Here is an 18,760-nt window from a genome sequence, read left to right on the forward strand (position 1 = left end):
GGGAAGGGGTCACTAAAGTCTGCTCAATAATCATTGCCGTATTATAACAGTTATATTCTTGTACATAGGGAGCAGTATTATAGTAGTTATATTCTTATACATAGGGACAGTATTATAGTAGTTATATTCTTGTACATAGGAGCAGTATTATAGTAGTTATATTCTTGTACATAGGAGCAGTATTATAGTAGTTATATTCTTGTACATAGGGGGCAGTATTATAGTAGTTATATTCTTGTACATAGGGGGCAGTATTATAGTAGTTATATTCCTGTACATAGGGGGCAGTATTATAGTAGTTATATTCTTGTACATAGGGGGCAGTATTATAGTAGTTATATTCTTGTACATAGGGAGCAGTATTATAGTAGTTATATTCTTGTACATAGGGGGCAGTATTATAGTAGTTATATTCTTGTACATAGGAGCAGTATTATAGTAGTTATATTCTTGTACATAGGAGCAGTATTATAGTAGTTATATTCTTGTACATAGGTGGCAGTATCATAGTAGTTATATTCTTGTACATAGGAGCAGTATTATAGTAGTTATATTCTTGTACATAGGTGGCAGTATTATAGTAGTTATATTCTTGTACATAGGAGCAGTATTATAGTAGTTATATTCTTGTACATAGGTGGCAGTATTATAGTAGTTATATTCTTGTACATAGGAGCATTATTATAGTAGTTATATTCTTGTACATAGGAGCAGTATTATAGTAGTTATATTCTTGTACATAGGGGGCAGTATTATAGTAGTTATATTCTTGTACATAGGTGGCAGTATTATAGTAGTTATATTCTTGTACATAGGGGGCAGTATTATAGTAGTTATATTCTTGTACATAGGTGGCAGTATTATAGTAGTTATATTCTTGTACATAGGAGCATTATTATAGTAGTTATATTCTTGTACATAGGAGCAGTATTATAGTAGTTATATTCTTGTACATAGGAGCATTATTATAGTAGTTATATTCTTGTACATAGGAGCAGTATTATAGTAGTTATATTCTTGTACATAGGTGGCAGTATTATAGTAGTTATATTCTTGTACATAGGGAGCAGTATTATAGTAGTTATATTCTTGTACATAGGGGCAGTATTATAGTAGTTATATTCTTGTACATAGGTGGCAGTATTATAGTAGTTATATTCTTGTACATAGGAGCATTATTATAGTAGTTATATTCTTGTACATAGGAGCAGTATTATAGTAGTTATATTCTTGTATATAGGAGCTGTATTATAGTAGTTATATTCTTGTACATAGGGAGCAGTATTATAGTAGTTATATTCTTGTACATAGGGGCAGTATTATAGTAGTTATATTCTTGTACATAGGTGGCAGTATTATAGTAGTTATATTCTTGTACATAGGAGCAGTATTATAGTAGTTATATTCTTGTACATAGGGGCAGTATTATAGTAGTTATATTCTTGTACATAGGTGGCAGTATTATAGTAGTTATATTCTTGTACATAGGGGCAGTATTATAGTAGTTATATTCTTGTACATAGGAGCAGTATTATAGTAGTTATATTCTTGTACATAGGAGCAGTATTATAGTAGTTACATTCTTGTACATAGGTGGCAGTATTATAGTAGTTATATTCTTGTACATAGGAGCAGTATTATAGTAGTTATATTCTTGTACATAGGTGGCAGTATTATAGTAGTTATATTCTTGTACATAGGAGCAGTATTATAGTAGTTATATTCTTGTACATAGGTGGCAGTATTATAGTAGTTATATTCTTGTACATAGGAGCAGTATTATAGTAGTTACATTCTTGTACATAGGTGGCAGTATTATAGTAGTTATATTCTTGTACATAGGAGCAGTATTATAGTAGTTATATTCTTGTACATAGGGGCAGTATTATAGTAGTTATATTCTTGTACATAGGAGCAGTATTATAGTAGTTATATTCTTGTACATAGGAGCAGTATTATAGTAGTTACATTCTTGTACATAGGTGGCAGTATTATAGTAGTTATATTCTTGTACATAGGGGCAGTATTATAGTAGTTATATTCTTGTACATAGGTGGCAGTATTATAGTAGTTATATTCTTGTACATAGGAGCAGTATTATAGTAGTTATATTCTTGTACATAGGTGGCAGTATTATAGTAGTTATATTCTTGTACATAGGGAGCAGTATTATAGTAGTTATATTCTTGTACATAGGGGCAGTATTATAGTAGTTATATTCTTGTACATAGGTGGCAGTATTATAGTAGTTATATTCTTGTACATAGGGGCAGTATTATAGTAGTTATATTCTTGTACATAGGAGCAGTATTATAGTAGTTACATTCTTGTACATAGGGAGCAGTATTATAGTAGTTATATTCTTGTACATAGGGGCAGTATTATAGTAGTTATATTCTTGTACATAGGAGCAGTATTATAGTAGTTACATTCTTGTACATAGGGAGCAGTATTATAGTAGTTATATTCTTGTACATAGGGAGCAGTATTATAGTAGTTATATTCTTGTGCATAGGGGGCAGTATTATAGTAGTTATATTCTTGTACATAGGGGCAGTATTATAGTAGTTATATTCTTGTACATAGGTGGCAGTATTATAGTAGTTATATTCTTGTACATAGGGGCAGTATTATAGTAGTTATATTCTTGTACATAGGAGCAGTATTATAGTAGTTACATTCTTGTACATAGGGAGCAGTATTATAGTAGTTATATTCTTGTACATAGGGAGCAGTATTATAGTAGTTATATTCTTGTACATAGGGGGCAGTATTATAGTAGTTATATTCTTGTACATAGGGGGCAGTATTATAGTAGTTATATTCTTGTACATAGGAGCAGTATTATAGTAGTTATATTCTTGTACATAGGGGCAGTATTATAGTAGTTATATTCTTGTACATAGGAGGCAGTATTATAGTAGTTATATTCTTGTACATAGGGAGCAGTATTATAGTAGTTATATTCTTGTACATAGGGGGCAGTATTATAGTAGTTATATTCTTGTATATAGGGGGCAGTATTATAGTAGTTATATTCTTGTACATAGGGGAAGTATTATAGTAGTTATATTCTTGTACATAGGGGGCAGTATTATAGCAGTTATATTCTTGTACATAGGGGAAGTATTATAGTAGTTATATTCTTGTACATAGGGGGCAGTATTATAGTAGTTATATTCTTGTATATAGGGGGCAGTATTATAGTAGTTATATTCTTGTACATAGGGGAAGTATTATAGTAGTTATATTCTTGTACATAGGGGGCAGTATTATAGCAGTTATATTCTTGTACATAGGGGAAGTATTATAGTAGTTATATTCTTGTACATAGGGGGCAGTATTATAGTAGTTATATTCTTGTATATAGGGGGCAGTATTATAGTAGTTATATTCTTGTACATAGGGGCAGTATTATAGTAGCTATATTCTTGTACATAGGGGGCAGTATTATAGTAGCTATATCCTTGTACATAGGGGGCAGTATTATAGTAGCTATATTCTTGTACATAGGGGGCAGTATTATAGTAGCTATATTCTTGTACATAGGGGGCAGTATTATAGTAGCTATATTCTTGTACATAGGGGGCAGTATTATAGTAGTTATATTCCTGTACATAGGGGGCAGTATTATAGTAGTTATATTCTTGTACATAGGGGGCAGTATTATAGTAGTTATATTCCTGTACATAGGGGGCAGTATTATAGTAGTTATATTCTTGTATATAGGGGCAGTATTATAGTAGTTACATTCTTGTATGTAGCGAGCAGTAATATAGTAGTTATATTCTTGTACATAGGAGCAGTATTATAGTAGTTATATTCTTGTACATAGGGGCAGTATTATAGTAGTTACATTCTTGTATGTAGGGAGCAGTAATATAGTAGTTATATTCTTGTACATAGGAGCAGTATTATAGTAGTTATATTCTTGTACATAGGGGCAGTATTATAGTAGTTACATTCTTGTATGTAGGGAGCAGTAATATAGTAGTTATATTCTTGTACATAGGAGCAGTATTATAGTAGTTATATTCTTGTACATAGGGTGCAGTATTATAGTAGTTATATTCTTATACATAGGGGGCAGTATTATAGTAGTTATATTCTTGTACATAGGAGCAGTATTATAGTAGTTACATTCTTGTACATAGGAGCAGTATTATAGTAGTTATATTCTTGTACATAGGAGCAGTATTATAGTAGTTATATTCTTATACATAGGAGCAGTATTATAGTAGTTATATTCTTGTACATAGGGGCAGTATTATAGTAGTTATATTCTTGTACATAGGAGCAGTATTATAGTAGTTATATTCTTGTACATAGGATCAGTATTATAGTAGTTATATTCTTGTACATAGGGGCAGTATTATAGTAGTTATATTCTTGTATATAGGGGCAGTATTATAGTAGTTACATTCTTGTATATAGGGAGCAGTAATATAGTAGTTATATTCTTGTACATAGGAGCAGTATTATAGTAATTATATTCTTGTACATAGGGAGCAGTATTATAGTAGTTATATTCTTGTACATAGGAGCAGGATTATAGTAATTATATTCATGTACATAGGGTGCAGTATTATAGTAGTTATATTCTTATACATAGGGGGCAGTATTATAGTAGTTATATTCTTGTACTTAGGGGCAGTATTATAGTAGTTACATTCTTGTACATAGGAGCAGTATTATAGTAGTTATATTCTTGTACATAGGAGCAGTATTATAGTAGTTATATTCTTATACATAGGAGCAGTATTATAGTAGTTATATTCTTGTACATAGGGGCAGTATTATAGTAGTTATATTCTTGTACATAGGAGCAGTATTATAGTAGTTATATTCTTGTACATAGGATCAGTATTATAGTAGTTATATTCTTGTACATAGGGGCAGTATTATAGTAGTTATATTCTTGTATATAGGGGCAGTATTATAGTAGTTACATTCTTGTATATAGGGAGCAGTAATATAGTAGTTATATTCTTGTACATAGGAGCAGTATTATAGTAGTTATATTCTTGTACATAGGGAGCAGTATTATAGTAGTTATATTCTTGTACATAGGAGCAGGATTATAGTAATTATATTCATGTACATAGGGGGCAGTATTATAGTAGTTATATTCTTGTACATAGGGAGCAGTATTATAGTAGTTATATTCTTGTACATAGGGGCAGTATTATAATAGTTATATTCTTGAACATAGGAGCAGTATTATATTAGTTATATTCTTGTACATAGGAGCAGTATTATAGTAGCTATATTCTTGTACATAGGGGGCAGTATTATAGTAGTTATATTCCTGTACATAGGGGGCAGTATTATAGTAGTTATATTCCTGTACATAGGGGGCAGTATTATAGTAGTTATATTCTTGCACATAGGAGCAGTATTATAGTAGTTATATTCTTGTACATAGGGGCAGTATTATAGTAGTTATATTCCTGTATATAGGGGGCAGTATTATAGTATTTATATTCTTGTACATAGGAGCAGTATTATAGTAGTTATATTCTTGTACATAGGGGCAGTATTATAGTAGTTATATTCTTGTACATAGGAGCAGTATTATAGTAGTTATATTCTTGTACATAGGATCAGTATTATAGTAGTTATATTCTTGTATATAGGGGCAGTATTATAGTAGTTATATTCTTGTATATAGGGGCAGTATTATAGTAGTTACATTCTTGTATGTAGCGAGCAGTAATATAGTAGTTATATTCTTGTACATAGGAGCAGTATTATAGTAGTTATATTCTTGTACATAGGGTGCAGTATTATAGTAGTTATATTCTTGTACATAGGAGCAGTATTATAGTAGTTATATTCTTGTACTTAGGGGCAGTATTATAGTAGTTACATTCTTGTACATAGGAGCAGTATTATAGTAGTTATATTCTTGTACATAGGAGCAGTATTATAGTAGTTATATTCTTATACATAGGGGGCAGTATTATAGTAGTTATATTCTTGTACATAGGAGCAGTATTATAGTAGTTATATTCTTGTACTTAGGGGCAGTATTATAGTAGTTACATTCTTGTACATAGGAGCAGTATTATAGTAGTTATATTCTTGTACATAGGAGCAGTATTATAGTAGTTATATTCTTATACATAGGAGCAGTATTATAGTAGTTATATTCTTGTACATAGGGGCAGTATTATAGTAGTTATATTCTTGTACATAGGGGCAGTATTATAGTAGTTATATTCTTGTACATAGGAGCAGTATTATAGTAGTTATATTCTTATACATAGGAGCAGTATTATAGTAGTTATATTCTTGTACATAGGAGCAGTATTATAGTAGTTATATTCTTGTACATAGGGGCAGTATTATAGTAGTTATATTCTTGTACATAGGAGCAGTATTATAGTAGTTATATTCTTGTACATAGGGGCAGTATTATAGTAGTTATATTCTTGTACATAGGGGCAGTATTATAGTAGTTATATTCTTGTTCATAGGAGGCAGTATTATAGTAGTTATATTCTTGTACATAGAGGGCAGTATTATAGTAGTTATATTCTTGTACATAGGAGCAGTAATATAGTAGTTATGTTCTTGTACATAGGAGCAGTATTATAGTAGTTATATTCTTGTACATAGGGTGCAGTATTATAGTAGTTATATTCTTATACATAGGGGGTAGTATTATAGTAGTTATATTTTTGTATATAGGGGGCAGTATTATAGTAGTTATATTCTTGTACATAGGGGCAGTATTATAGTAGTTATATTCTTGTACATAGGAGCAGTATTATAGTAGTTATATTCTTGTACATCGGATCAGTATTATAGTAGTTATATTCTTATACATAGGGGCAGTATTATAGTAGTTATATTCTTGTATATAGGGGCAGTATTATAGTAGTTACATTCTTGTATGTAGGGAGCAGTAATATAGTAGTTATATTCTTGTACATAGGAGCAGTATTATAGTAGTTATATTCTTGTACATAGGGTGCAGTATTATAGTAGTTATATTCTTATACATAGGGGGCAGTATTATAGTAGTTATATTCTTGTACATAGGAGCAGTATTATAGTAGTTATATTCTTGTACTTAGGGGCAGTATTATAGTAGTTACATTCTTGTACATAGGAGCAGTATTATAGTAGTTATATTCTTGTACATAGGGTGCAGTATTATAGTAGTTATATTCTTATACATAGGGGCAGTATTATAGTAGCTATATTCTTGTATATAGGGGCAGTATTATAGTAGTTATATTCTTGTACATAGGAGCAGTATTATAGTAGTTATATTCTTGTACATAGGAGCAGTATTATAGTAGTTATATTCTTGTACATAGGGTACAGTATTATAGTAGTTATATTCTTATACATAGGGGGCAGTATTATAGTAGTTATATTCTTGTATATAGGGGGCAGTATTATAGTAGTTATATTCTTGTACATAGGGGCAGTATTATAGTAGTTATATTCTTGTACATAGGAGCAGTATTATAGTAGTTATATTCTTGTACATAGGATCAGTATTATAGTAGTTATATTCTTGTACATAGGGGCAGTATTATAGTAGTTATATTCCTGTACATAGGAGCAGTATTATAGTAGTTATATTCTTGTACATAGGGGCAGTATTATAGTAGTTATATTCCTGTACATAGGGGGCAGTATTATAGTAGTTATATTCTTGTATATAGGGGCAGTATTATAGTAGTTACATTCTTGTATGTAGGGAGCAGTAATATAGTAGTTATATTCTTGTACATAGGAGCAGTATTATAGTAGTTATATTCTTGTACATAGGGTGCAGTATTATAGTAGTTATATTCTTGTATATAGGGGCAGTATTATAGTAGTTATATTCTTGTATATAGGGGGCAGTATTATAGTACTTATATTCTTCTACATAGGGGCAGTATTATAGTAGTTATATTCTTGTATATAGGGGGCAGTATTATAGTACTTATATTCTTGTACATAGGGGCAGTATTATAGTAGTTATATTCTTGTACATAGGGGGCAGTATTATAGTAGTTATATTCTTGTACATAGGAGCAGTATTATAGTAGTTATATTCTTGTACATAGGGGCAGTATTATAGTAGTTATATTCTTGTACATAGGGGCAGTATTATAGTAGTTATATTCTTGTACATAGGGGGCAGTATTTTAGTAGTTATATTCTTGTACATAGGAGGCATTATTATAGTAGTTATATTCTTGTACATAGGGGCAGTATTATAGTAGTTATATTCTTATACATAGGGGGCAGTATTATAGTAGTTATATTCTTGTACATAGGAGCAGTATTATAGTAGTTATATTCTTGTACATAGGGGCAGTATTATAGTACTTATATTCTTATACATAGGGGGCAGTATTATAGTAGTTATATTCTTGTACATAAGGGCAGTATTATAGTAACTATATTCTTGTACATAGGGGGCAGTATTATAGTAGTTATATTCTTGTACATAGGGGCAGTATTATAGTAGTTATATTCTTGTACACAGGGGGCAGTATTATAGTAGTTATATTCTTGTACATAGGGGACAGTATTATAGTAGTTATATTCTTGTACATAGGAGCAGTATTATAGTAGTTATATTCTTGTACATAGGGGCAGTATTATATTAGTTATATTCTTATACATAGGGGGCAGTATTATAGTAGTTATATTCTTGTACTTAGGGGCAGTATTATAGTATTTACATTCTTGTACATAGGGGCAGTATTATAGTAGTTATATTCTTGTACATAGGAGCAGTATTATAGTAGTTATATTCTTGTACATAGGGGCAGTATTATAGTAGTTATATTCTTGTACATAGGGGCAGTATTATAGTAGTTATATTCTTGTACATAGGAGCAGTATTATAGTAGTTATATTCTTGAACATAGGAGCAGTATTATAGTAGTTATATTCTTATACATAGGGGCAGTTTTATAGTAGTTATATTCTTGTACATAGGGGCAGTATTATAGTAGTTATATTCTTATACATAGGGGGCAGTATTATAGTAGTTATATTCTTGTACATAGGGGGCAGTATTATAGTAGTTATATTCTTGTACATAGGGGGCAGTACTATAGTAGTTATATTCTTGTACATAGGGGGCAGTATTGTAGTAGTTATATTCTTGTACATAGGGGGCAGTATTATAGTAGTTATATTCTTGTACATAGGGGCAGTATTATAGTAGATATATTCTTGAACATAGGAGCAGTATTATAGTAGTTATATTCTTGTACATAGGGGGCAGTATTATAGTAGTTATATTCTTGTACATAGGAGCAGTATTATAGTAGTTATATTCTTGTACATAGGAGCAGTATTATAGTAGTTATATTCTTGTACACAGGGGGCAGTATTATAGTAGTTATATTCTTGTACATAAGGGGCAGTATTATAGTAGTTATATTCTTGTTCTTAGGAGGCAGTTTTATAGTAGTTATATTCTTGTTCATAGGGGCAGTATTATAGTAGTTATATTCTTGTACATAGGAGCAGTATTATAGTAGTTATATTCTTGTACATAGGGGCAGTATTATAGTAGTTATATTCTTGTACATAGGGGGCAGTATTATAGTAGTTATATTCTTGTATATAGGGGGCAGTATTATAGTAGTTATAATCTTGTACATAGGGGTCAGTATTATAGTAGTTATATTCTTGTACATAGGAGCAGTATTATAGTAGTTATATTCTTGTACACAGGGGGCAGTATTATAGTAGTTATATTCTTGTACTTAGGAGGCAGTATTATAGTAGTTATATTCTTGTACATAGGGAGCAGTATTATAGTGGTTATATTCTTGTACATAGGGGCAGTATTATAGTAGTGATATTCCTGTACATAAGGGGCAGTATTATAGTAGTTATATTCTTGTACATAGGGAGCAGTATTATAGTAGTTATATTCTTGTACATAGGAGCAGTATTATAGTAGTTATATTCTTGTACACAGGGGGCAGTATTATAGTAGTTATATTCTTGTACTTAGGAGGCAGTATTATAGTAGTTATATTCTTGTACATAGGGGGCAGTATTATAGTGGTTATATTCTTGTACATAGGGAGCAGTATTATAGTAGTTATATTCTTGTACATAGGGGGCAGTATTATAGTGGTTATATTCTTGTACATAGGAGCAGTATTATAGTAGTTATATTCTTGTACATAGGGGCAGTATTATAGTAGTTATATTCTTGTACATAGGGGGCAGTATTATAGTAGTTATATTCTTGTATATAGGGGGCAGTATTATAGTAGTTATATTCTTGTACATAGGGGGTAGTATTATAGTAGTTATATTCTTGTACATAGGGAGCAGTATTATAGTAGTTATATTCTTGTACATAGGAGTAGTATTATAGTAGTTATATTCTTGTACACAGGGGGCATTATTATAGTAGTTATATTCTTGTACTTATGAGACAGTATTATAGTAGTTATATTCTTGTACATAGGAGCAGTATTATAATAGTTATATTCTTGTACATAGGAGCAGTATTATAGTAGTAATATTCTTGTATATAGGAGCAGTATTATAGTAGTTATATTCTTGTACATATGGGGCACTATTATAGTAGTTATATTCTTATATATAGAGGGCAGTATTATAGTGGTTATATTCTTGTACATAGGAGCAGTATTATAGTAGTTATATTCTTGTACATAGGAGCAGTATTATTGTAGTTATATTCTTGTACATAGGGGGCAGTATTATAGTAGTTATATTCTTGCACATAGGGGGCAGTATTATAGTAGTCATATTATTGTACATAGGGGTAGTATTATAGTAGTTATATTCTTGCACATAGGGAGCAGTATTATAGTAGTTATATTCTTGTACATTGGGGCAGTATTATAGTAGTTATATTCTTGTACATAGGAGCAGTATTATAGTAGTTATATTCTTGTACATAGGGGCAGTATTATAGTAGTTATATTCTTGTACATAGGAGCAGTATTATAGTAGTTATATTCTTGCACATAGGGGGCAGTATTATAGTAGTCATATTATTGTACATAGGGGTAGTATTATAGTAGTTATATTCTTGCACATAGGGAGCAGTATTATAGTAGTTATATTCTTGTACATAGGAGCAGTATTATAGTAGTTATATTCTTGTACATAGGAGCAGTATTATTGTAGTTATATTCTTGTACATAGGGGGCAGTATTATAGTAGTTATATTCTTGCACATAGGGGGCAGTATTATAGTAGTCATATTATTGTACATTGGGGTAGTATTATAGTAGTTATATTCTTGCACATAGGGAGCAGTATTATAGTAGTTATATTCTTGTACATAGGGGGCAGTATTATAGTAGTTATATTCTTGTACATAGGAGCAGTATTATAGTAGTTATATTCTTGTACATAGGAGCAGTATTATAGTAGTTATATTCTTGTACATAGGAGCAGTATTATAGTAGTTATTTTCTTGTACATAGGAGCAGTATTATAGTAGTTATATTCTTGTACATAGGAGCAGTATTATAGTAGTTATATTCTTGTACATAGGGAGCAGTATTATAGTAGTTATATTCTTGTACATAGAGGACAGTATTATAGTAGTTATATTCTTATACATAGGAGCAGTATTATAGTAGTTATATTCTTGTATATAGGGGCAGTATTATAGTAGTTATATTCTTGTACATAGGAGCAGTATTATAGTAGTTATATTCTTGTACACAGGAGCAGTATTATAGTAGCTATATTCTTGTACATAGGAGCAGTATTATAGTAGCTATATTCTTGTACATAGGAGCAGTATTATAGTAGTTATATTCTTGTACATAGAGGACAGTATTATAGTAGTTATATTCTTATACATAGGAGCAGTATTATAGTAGTTATATTCTTGTACATAGGGGCAGTATTATAGTAGTTATATTCTTGTACATAGGGGCAGTATTATAGTAGTTATATTCTTGTACATAGGGGGCAGTATTTTAGTAGTTATATTCTTGTACATAGGAGGCATTATTATAGTAGTTATATTCTTGTACATAGGGGCAGTATTATAGTAGTTATATTCTTATACATAGGGGGCAGTATTATAGTAGTTATATTCTTGTACATAGGAGCAGTATTATAGTAGTTATATTCTTGTTCATAGGAGGCAGTATTATAGTAGTTATATTCTTGTACATAGGGGCAGTATTATAGTACTTATATTCTTATACATAGGGGGCAGTATTATAGTAGTTATATTCTTGTACATAAGGGCAGTATTATAGTAACTATATTCTTGTACATAGGGGGCAGTATTATAGTAGTTATATTCTTGTACATAGGGGCAGTATTATAGTAGTTATATTCTTGTACACAGGGGGCAGTATTATAGTAGTTATATTCTTGTACATAGGGGACAGTATTATAGTAGTTATATTCTTGTATAGGAGCAGTATTATAGTAGTTATATTCTTGTACATAGGAGCAGTATTATAGTAGTTATATTCTTGTACATAGGGGCAGTATTATATTAGTTATATTCTTATACATAGGGGGCAGTATTATAGTAGTTATATTCTTGTACTTAGGGGCAGTATTATAGTATTTACATTCTTGTACATAGGGGCAGTATTATAGTAGTTATATTCTTGTACATAGGAGCAGTATTATAGTAGTTATATTCTTGTACATAGGGGCAGTATTATAGTAGTTATATTCTTGTACATAAGGGCAGTATTATAGTAGTTATATTCTTGTACATAGGAGCAGTATTATAGTAGTTATATTCTTGAGCATAGGAGCAGTATTATAGTAGTTATATTCTTATACATAGGGGCAGTTTTATAGTAGTTATATTCTTGTACATAGGGGCAGTATTATAGTAGTTATATTCTTATACATAGGGGGCAGTATTATAGTAGTTATATTCTTGTACATAGGGGTCAGTATTATAGTAGTTATATTCTTGTACATAGGGGGCAGTATTATAGTAGTTATATTCTTGTACATAGGGGGCAGTATTGTAGTAGTTATATTCTTGTACATAGGGGGCAGTATTATAGTAGTTATATTCTTGTACATAGGGGCAGTATTATAGTAGATATATTCTTGAACATAGGAGCAGTATTATAGTAGTTATATTCTTGTACATAGGGGGCAGTATTATAGTAGTTATATTCTTGTACATAGGAGCAGTATTATAGTAGTTATATTCTTGTACATAGGAGCAGTATTATAGTAGTTATATTCTTGTACACAGGGGGCAGTATTATAGTAGTTATATTCTTGTACATAGGGGGCAGTATTATAGTAGTTATATTCTTGTACTTAGGAGGCAGTATTATAGTAGTTATATTCTTGTACATAGGGGGCAGTATTATAGTAGTTATATTCTTGTTCATAGGGGCAGTATTATAGTAGTTATATTCTTGTACATAGGAGCAGTATTATAGTAGTTATATTCTTGTACATAGGGGCAGTATTATAGTAGTTATATTCTTGTACATAGGGGGCAGTATTATAGTAGTTATATTCTTGTATATAGGGGGCAGTATTATAGTAGTTATATTCTTGTACATAGGGGGTAGTATTATAGTAGTTATATTCTTGTACATAGGGAGCAGTATTATAGTAGTTATATTCTTGTACATAGGAGCAGTATTATAGTAGTTATATTCTTGTACACAGGGGGCAGTATTATAGTAGTTATATTCTTGTACTTAGGAGGCAGTATTATAGTAGTTATATTCTTGTACATAGGGAGCAGTATTATAGTGGTTATATTCTTGTACATAGGGAGCAGTATTATAGTACTTATATTCTTGTACATATGGGGCAGTATTATAGAAGTTATATTCTTGTACATAGGGGGCAGTATTATAGTGGTTATATTCTTGTACATAGGAGCAGTATTATAGTAGTTATATTCTTGTACATAGGGGCAGTATTATAGTAGTTATATTCTTGTACATAGGGGGCAGTATTATAGTAGTTATATTCTTGTATATAGGGGGCAGTATTATAGTAGTTATATTCTTGTACATAGGGGGTAGTATTATAGTAGTTATATTCTTGTACATAGGGAGCAGTATTATAGTAGTTATATTCTTGTACATAGGGGCAGTATTATAGTAGTTATATTCTTATACATAGGGGGCAGTATTATAGTAGTTATATTCTTGTACATAGGAGCATTATTATAGTAGTTATATTCTTGTACATAGGAGCAGTATTATAGTAGTTATATTCTTGTACATAGGGGCAGTATTATAGTAGTTATATTCTTATACATAGGGGGCAGTATTATAGTAGTTATATTCTTGTTCATAGGAGGCAGTATTATAGCAGTTATATTCTTGTTCATAGGAGGCAGTATTATAGTAGTTATATTCTTGTACATAGGGGCAGTATTATAGTACTTATATTCTTATACATAGGGGGCAGTATTATAGTAGTTATATTCTTGTACATAAGGGCAGTATTATAGTAATTATATTCTTGTACATAGGGGGCAGTATTATAGTAGTTATATTCTTGTACATAGGGGCAGTATTATAGTAGTTATATTCTTGTACACAGGGGGCAGTATTATAGTAGTTATATTCTTGTACATAGGGGACAGTATTATAGTAGTTATATTCTTGTATAGGAGCAGTATTATAGTAGTTATATTCTTGTACATAGGAGCAGTATTATAGTAGTTATATTCTTGTACATAGGGGCAGTATTATATTAGTTATATTCTTATACATAGGGGGCAGTATTATAGTAGTTATATTCTTGTACTTACGGGCAGTATTATAGTATTTACATTCTTGTACATAGGGGCAGTATTATAGTAGTTATATTCTTGTACATAGGAGCAGTATTATAGTAGTTATATTCTTGTACATAGGGGCAGTATTATAGTAGTTATATTCTTGTACATAGGGGCAGTATTATAGTAGTTATATTCTTGTACATAGGAGCAGTATTATAGTAGTTATATTCTTGAACATAGGAGCAGTATTATAGTAGTTATATTCTTATACATAGGGGCAGTTTTATAGTAGTTATATTCTTGTACATAGGGGCAGTATTATAGTAGTTATATTGTTATACATAGGGGGCAGTATTATAGTAGTTATATTCTTGTACATAGGGGGCAGTATTATAGTAGTTATATTCTTGTACATAGGGGGCAGTATTATAGTAGTTATATTCTTGTACATAGGGGGCAGTATTGTAGTAGTTATATTCTTGTACATAGGGGGCAGTATTATAGTAGTTATATTCTTGTACATAGGGGCAGTATTATAGTAGATATATTCTTGAACATAGGAGCAGTATTATAGTAGTTATATTCTTGTACATAGGGGGCAGTATTATAGTAGTTATATTCTTGTACATAGGAGCAGTATTATAGTAGTTATATTCTTGTACATAGGGGGCAGTATTGTAGTAGTTATATTCTTGTACATAGGGGGCAGTATTATAGTAGTTATATTCTTGTACATAGGGGCAGTATTATAGTAGTTATATTCTTGTACATAGGAGCAGTATTATAGTAGTTATATTCTTGTACACAGGGGGCAGTATTATAGTAGTTATATTCTTGTACATAGGGGGCAGTATTATAGTAGTTATATTCTTGTACTTAGGAGGCAGTATTATAGTAGTTATATTCTTGTACATAGGGGGCAGTATTATAGTAGTTATATTCTTGTACTTAGGAGGCAGTATTATAGTAGTTATATTCTTGTACATAGGGGCAGTATTATAGTAGTTATATTCTTGTACATAGGAGCAGTATTATAGTAGTTATATTCTTGTACATAGGGGCAGTATTATAGTAGTTATATTCTTATACATAGGGGGCAGTATTATAGTAGTTATATTCTTGTATATAGGGGGCAGTATTATAGTAGTTATATTCTTGTACATAGGGGGTAGTATTATAGTAGTTATATTCTTGTACATAGGGAGCAGTATTATAGTAGTTATATTCTTGTACATAGGAGCAGTATTATAGTAGTTATATTCTTGTACACAGGGGGCAGTATTATAGTAGTTATATTCTTGTACTTAGGAGGCAGTATTATAGTAGTTATATTCTTGTACATAGGGAGCAGTATTATAGTGGTTATATTCTTGTACATAGGGAGCAGTATTATAGTAGTTATATTCTTGTACATATGGGGCAGTATTATAGTAGTTATATTCTTGTACATAGGGGGCAGTATTATAGTGGTTATATTCTTGTACATAGGAGCAGTATTATAGTAGTTATATTCTTGTACATAGGGGCAGTATTATAGTAGTTATATTCTTGTACATAGGGGGCAGTATTATAGTAGTTATATTCTTGTATATAGGGGGCAGTATTATAGTAGTTATATTCTTGTACATAGGGGGTAGTATTATAGTAGTTATATTCTTGTACATAGGGAGCAGTATTATAGTAGTTATATTCTTGTACATAGGAGTAGTATTATAGTAGTTATATTCTTGTACACAGGGGGCAGTATTATAGTAGTTATATTCTTGTACTTATGAGACAGTATTATAGTAGTTATATTCTTGTACATTGGAGCAGTATTATAATAGTTATATTCTTGTACATAGGAGCAGTATTATAGTAGTAATATTCTTGTATATAGGAGCAGTATTATAGTAGTTATATTCTTGTACATATGGGGCACTATTATAGTAGTTATATTCTTATATATAGAGGGCAGTATTATAGTGGTTATATTCTTGTACATAGGAGCAGTATTATAGTAGTTATATTCTTGTACATAGGAGCAGTATTATTGTAGTTATATTCTTGTACATAGGGCGCAGTATTATAGTAGTTATATTCTTGCACATAGGGGGCAGTATTATAGTAGTTATATTCTTGCACATAGGGGGCAGTATTATAGTAGTCATATTATTGTACATAGGGGTAGTATTATAGTAGTTATATTCTTGCACATAGGGAGCAGTATTATAGTAGTTATATTCTTGTACATAGGGGCAGTATTATAGTAGTTATATTCTTGTACATAGGAGCAGTATTATAGTAGTTATATTCTTGTACATAGGGGACAGTATTATAGTAGTTATATTCTTGTATAGGAGCAGTATTATAGTAGTTATATTCTTGTACATAGGAGCAGTATTATAGTAGTTATATTCTTGTACATAGGGGCAGTATTATATTAGTTATATTCTTATACATAGGGGGCAGTATTATAGTAGTTATATTCTTGTACTTACGGGCAGTATTATAGTATTTACATTCTTGTACATAGGGGCAGTATTATAGTAGTTATATTCTTGTACATAGGAGCAGTATTATAGTAGTTATATTCTTGTACATAGGGGCAGTATTATAGTAGTTATATTCTTGTACATAGGAGCAGTATTATAGTAGTTATATTCTTGTACATAGGAGCAGTATTATAGTAGTTATATTCTTGAACATAGGAGCAGTATTATAGTAGTTATATTCTTATACATAGGGGCAGTTTTATAGTAGTTATATTCTTGTACATAGGGGCAGTATTATAGTAGTTATATTCTTATACATAGGGGGCAGTATTATAGTAGTTATATTCTTGTACATAGGGGGCAGTATTATAGTAGTTATATTCTTGTACATAGGGGGCAGTATTATAGTAGTTATATTCTTGTACATAGGGGGCAGTATTGTAGTAGTTATATTCTTGTACATAGGGGGCAGTATTATAGTAGTTATATTCTTGTACATAGGGGCAGTATTATAGTAGATATATTCTTGAACATAGGAGCAGTATTATAGTAGTTATATTCTTGTACATAGGGGGCAGTATTATAGTAGTTATATTCTTGTACATAGGAGCAGTATTATAGTAGTTATATTCTTGTACATAGGGGGCAGTATTGTAGTAGTTATATTCTTGTACATAGGGGGCAGTATTATAGTAGTTATATTCTTGTACATAGGGGCAGTATTATAGTAGTTATATTCTTGTACATAGGAGCAGTATTATAGTAGTTATATTCTTGTACACAGGGGGCAGTATTATAGTAGTTATATTCTTGTACATAGGGGGCAGTATTATAGTAGTTATATTCTTGTACTTAGGAGGCAGTATTATAGTAGTTATATTCTTGTACATAGGGGGCAGTATTATAGTAGTTATATTCTTGTACTTAGGAGGCAGTATTATAGTAGTTATATTCTTGTACATAGGGGCAGTATTATAGTAGTTATATTCTTGTACATAGGAGCAGTATTATAGTAGTTATATTCTTGTACATAGGGGCAGTATTATAGTAGTTATATTCTTATACATAGGGGGCAGTATTATAGTAGTTATATTCTTGTATATAGGGGCAGTATTATAGTAGTTATATTCTTGTACATAGGGGGTAGTATTATAGTAGTTATATTCTTGTACATAGGGAGCAGTATTATAGTAGTTATATTCTTGTACATAGGAGCAGTATTATAGTAGTTATATTCTTGTACACAGGGGGCAGTATTATAGTAGTTATATTCTTGTACTTAGGAGGCAGTATTATAGTAGTTATATTCTTGTACATAGGGAGCAGTATTATAGTGGTTATATTCTTGTACATAGGGAGCAGTATTATAGTAGTTATATTCTTGTACATATGGGGCAGTATTATAGTAGTTATATTCTTGTACATAGGGGGCAGTATTATAGTGGTTATATTCTTGTACATAGGAGCAGTATTATAGTAGTTATATTCTTGTACATAGGGGCAGTATTATAGTAGTTATATTCTTGTACATAGGGGGCAGTATTATAGTAGTTATATTCTTGTATATAGGGGGCAG

The 18,760-nt window shown here is 30.8% G+C and overlaps 1 protein-coding gene across 3 annotated transcripts in view; it reads left to right on the forward strand.

The window, feature by feature from the left end:
- Positions 1 to 18,760, forward strand: part of MYOCD (myocardin) — a 78,764-nt gene that overhangs the window by 16,350 nt on the left and 43,654 nt on the right. The gene's annotated exons all lie outside the window — the stretch shown is intronic.

This window comes from Phyllobates terribilis, unplaced genomic scaffold, assembly GCF_046119375.1.
Source record: "Phyllobates terribilis strain yellow unplaced genomic scaffold, ASM4611937v1 Scaffold_25__1_contigs__length_18738178, whole genome shotgun sequence".
NCBI lineage: Eukaryota > Metazoa > Chordata > Amphibia > Anura > Dendrobatidae > Phyllobates > Phyllobates terribilis.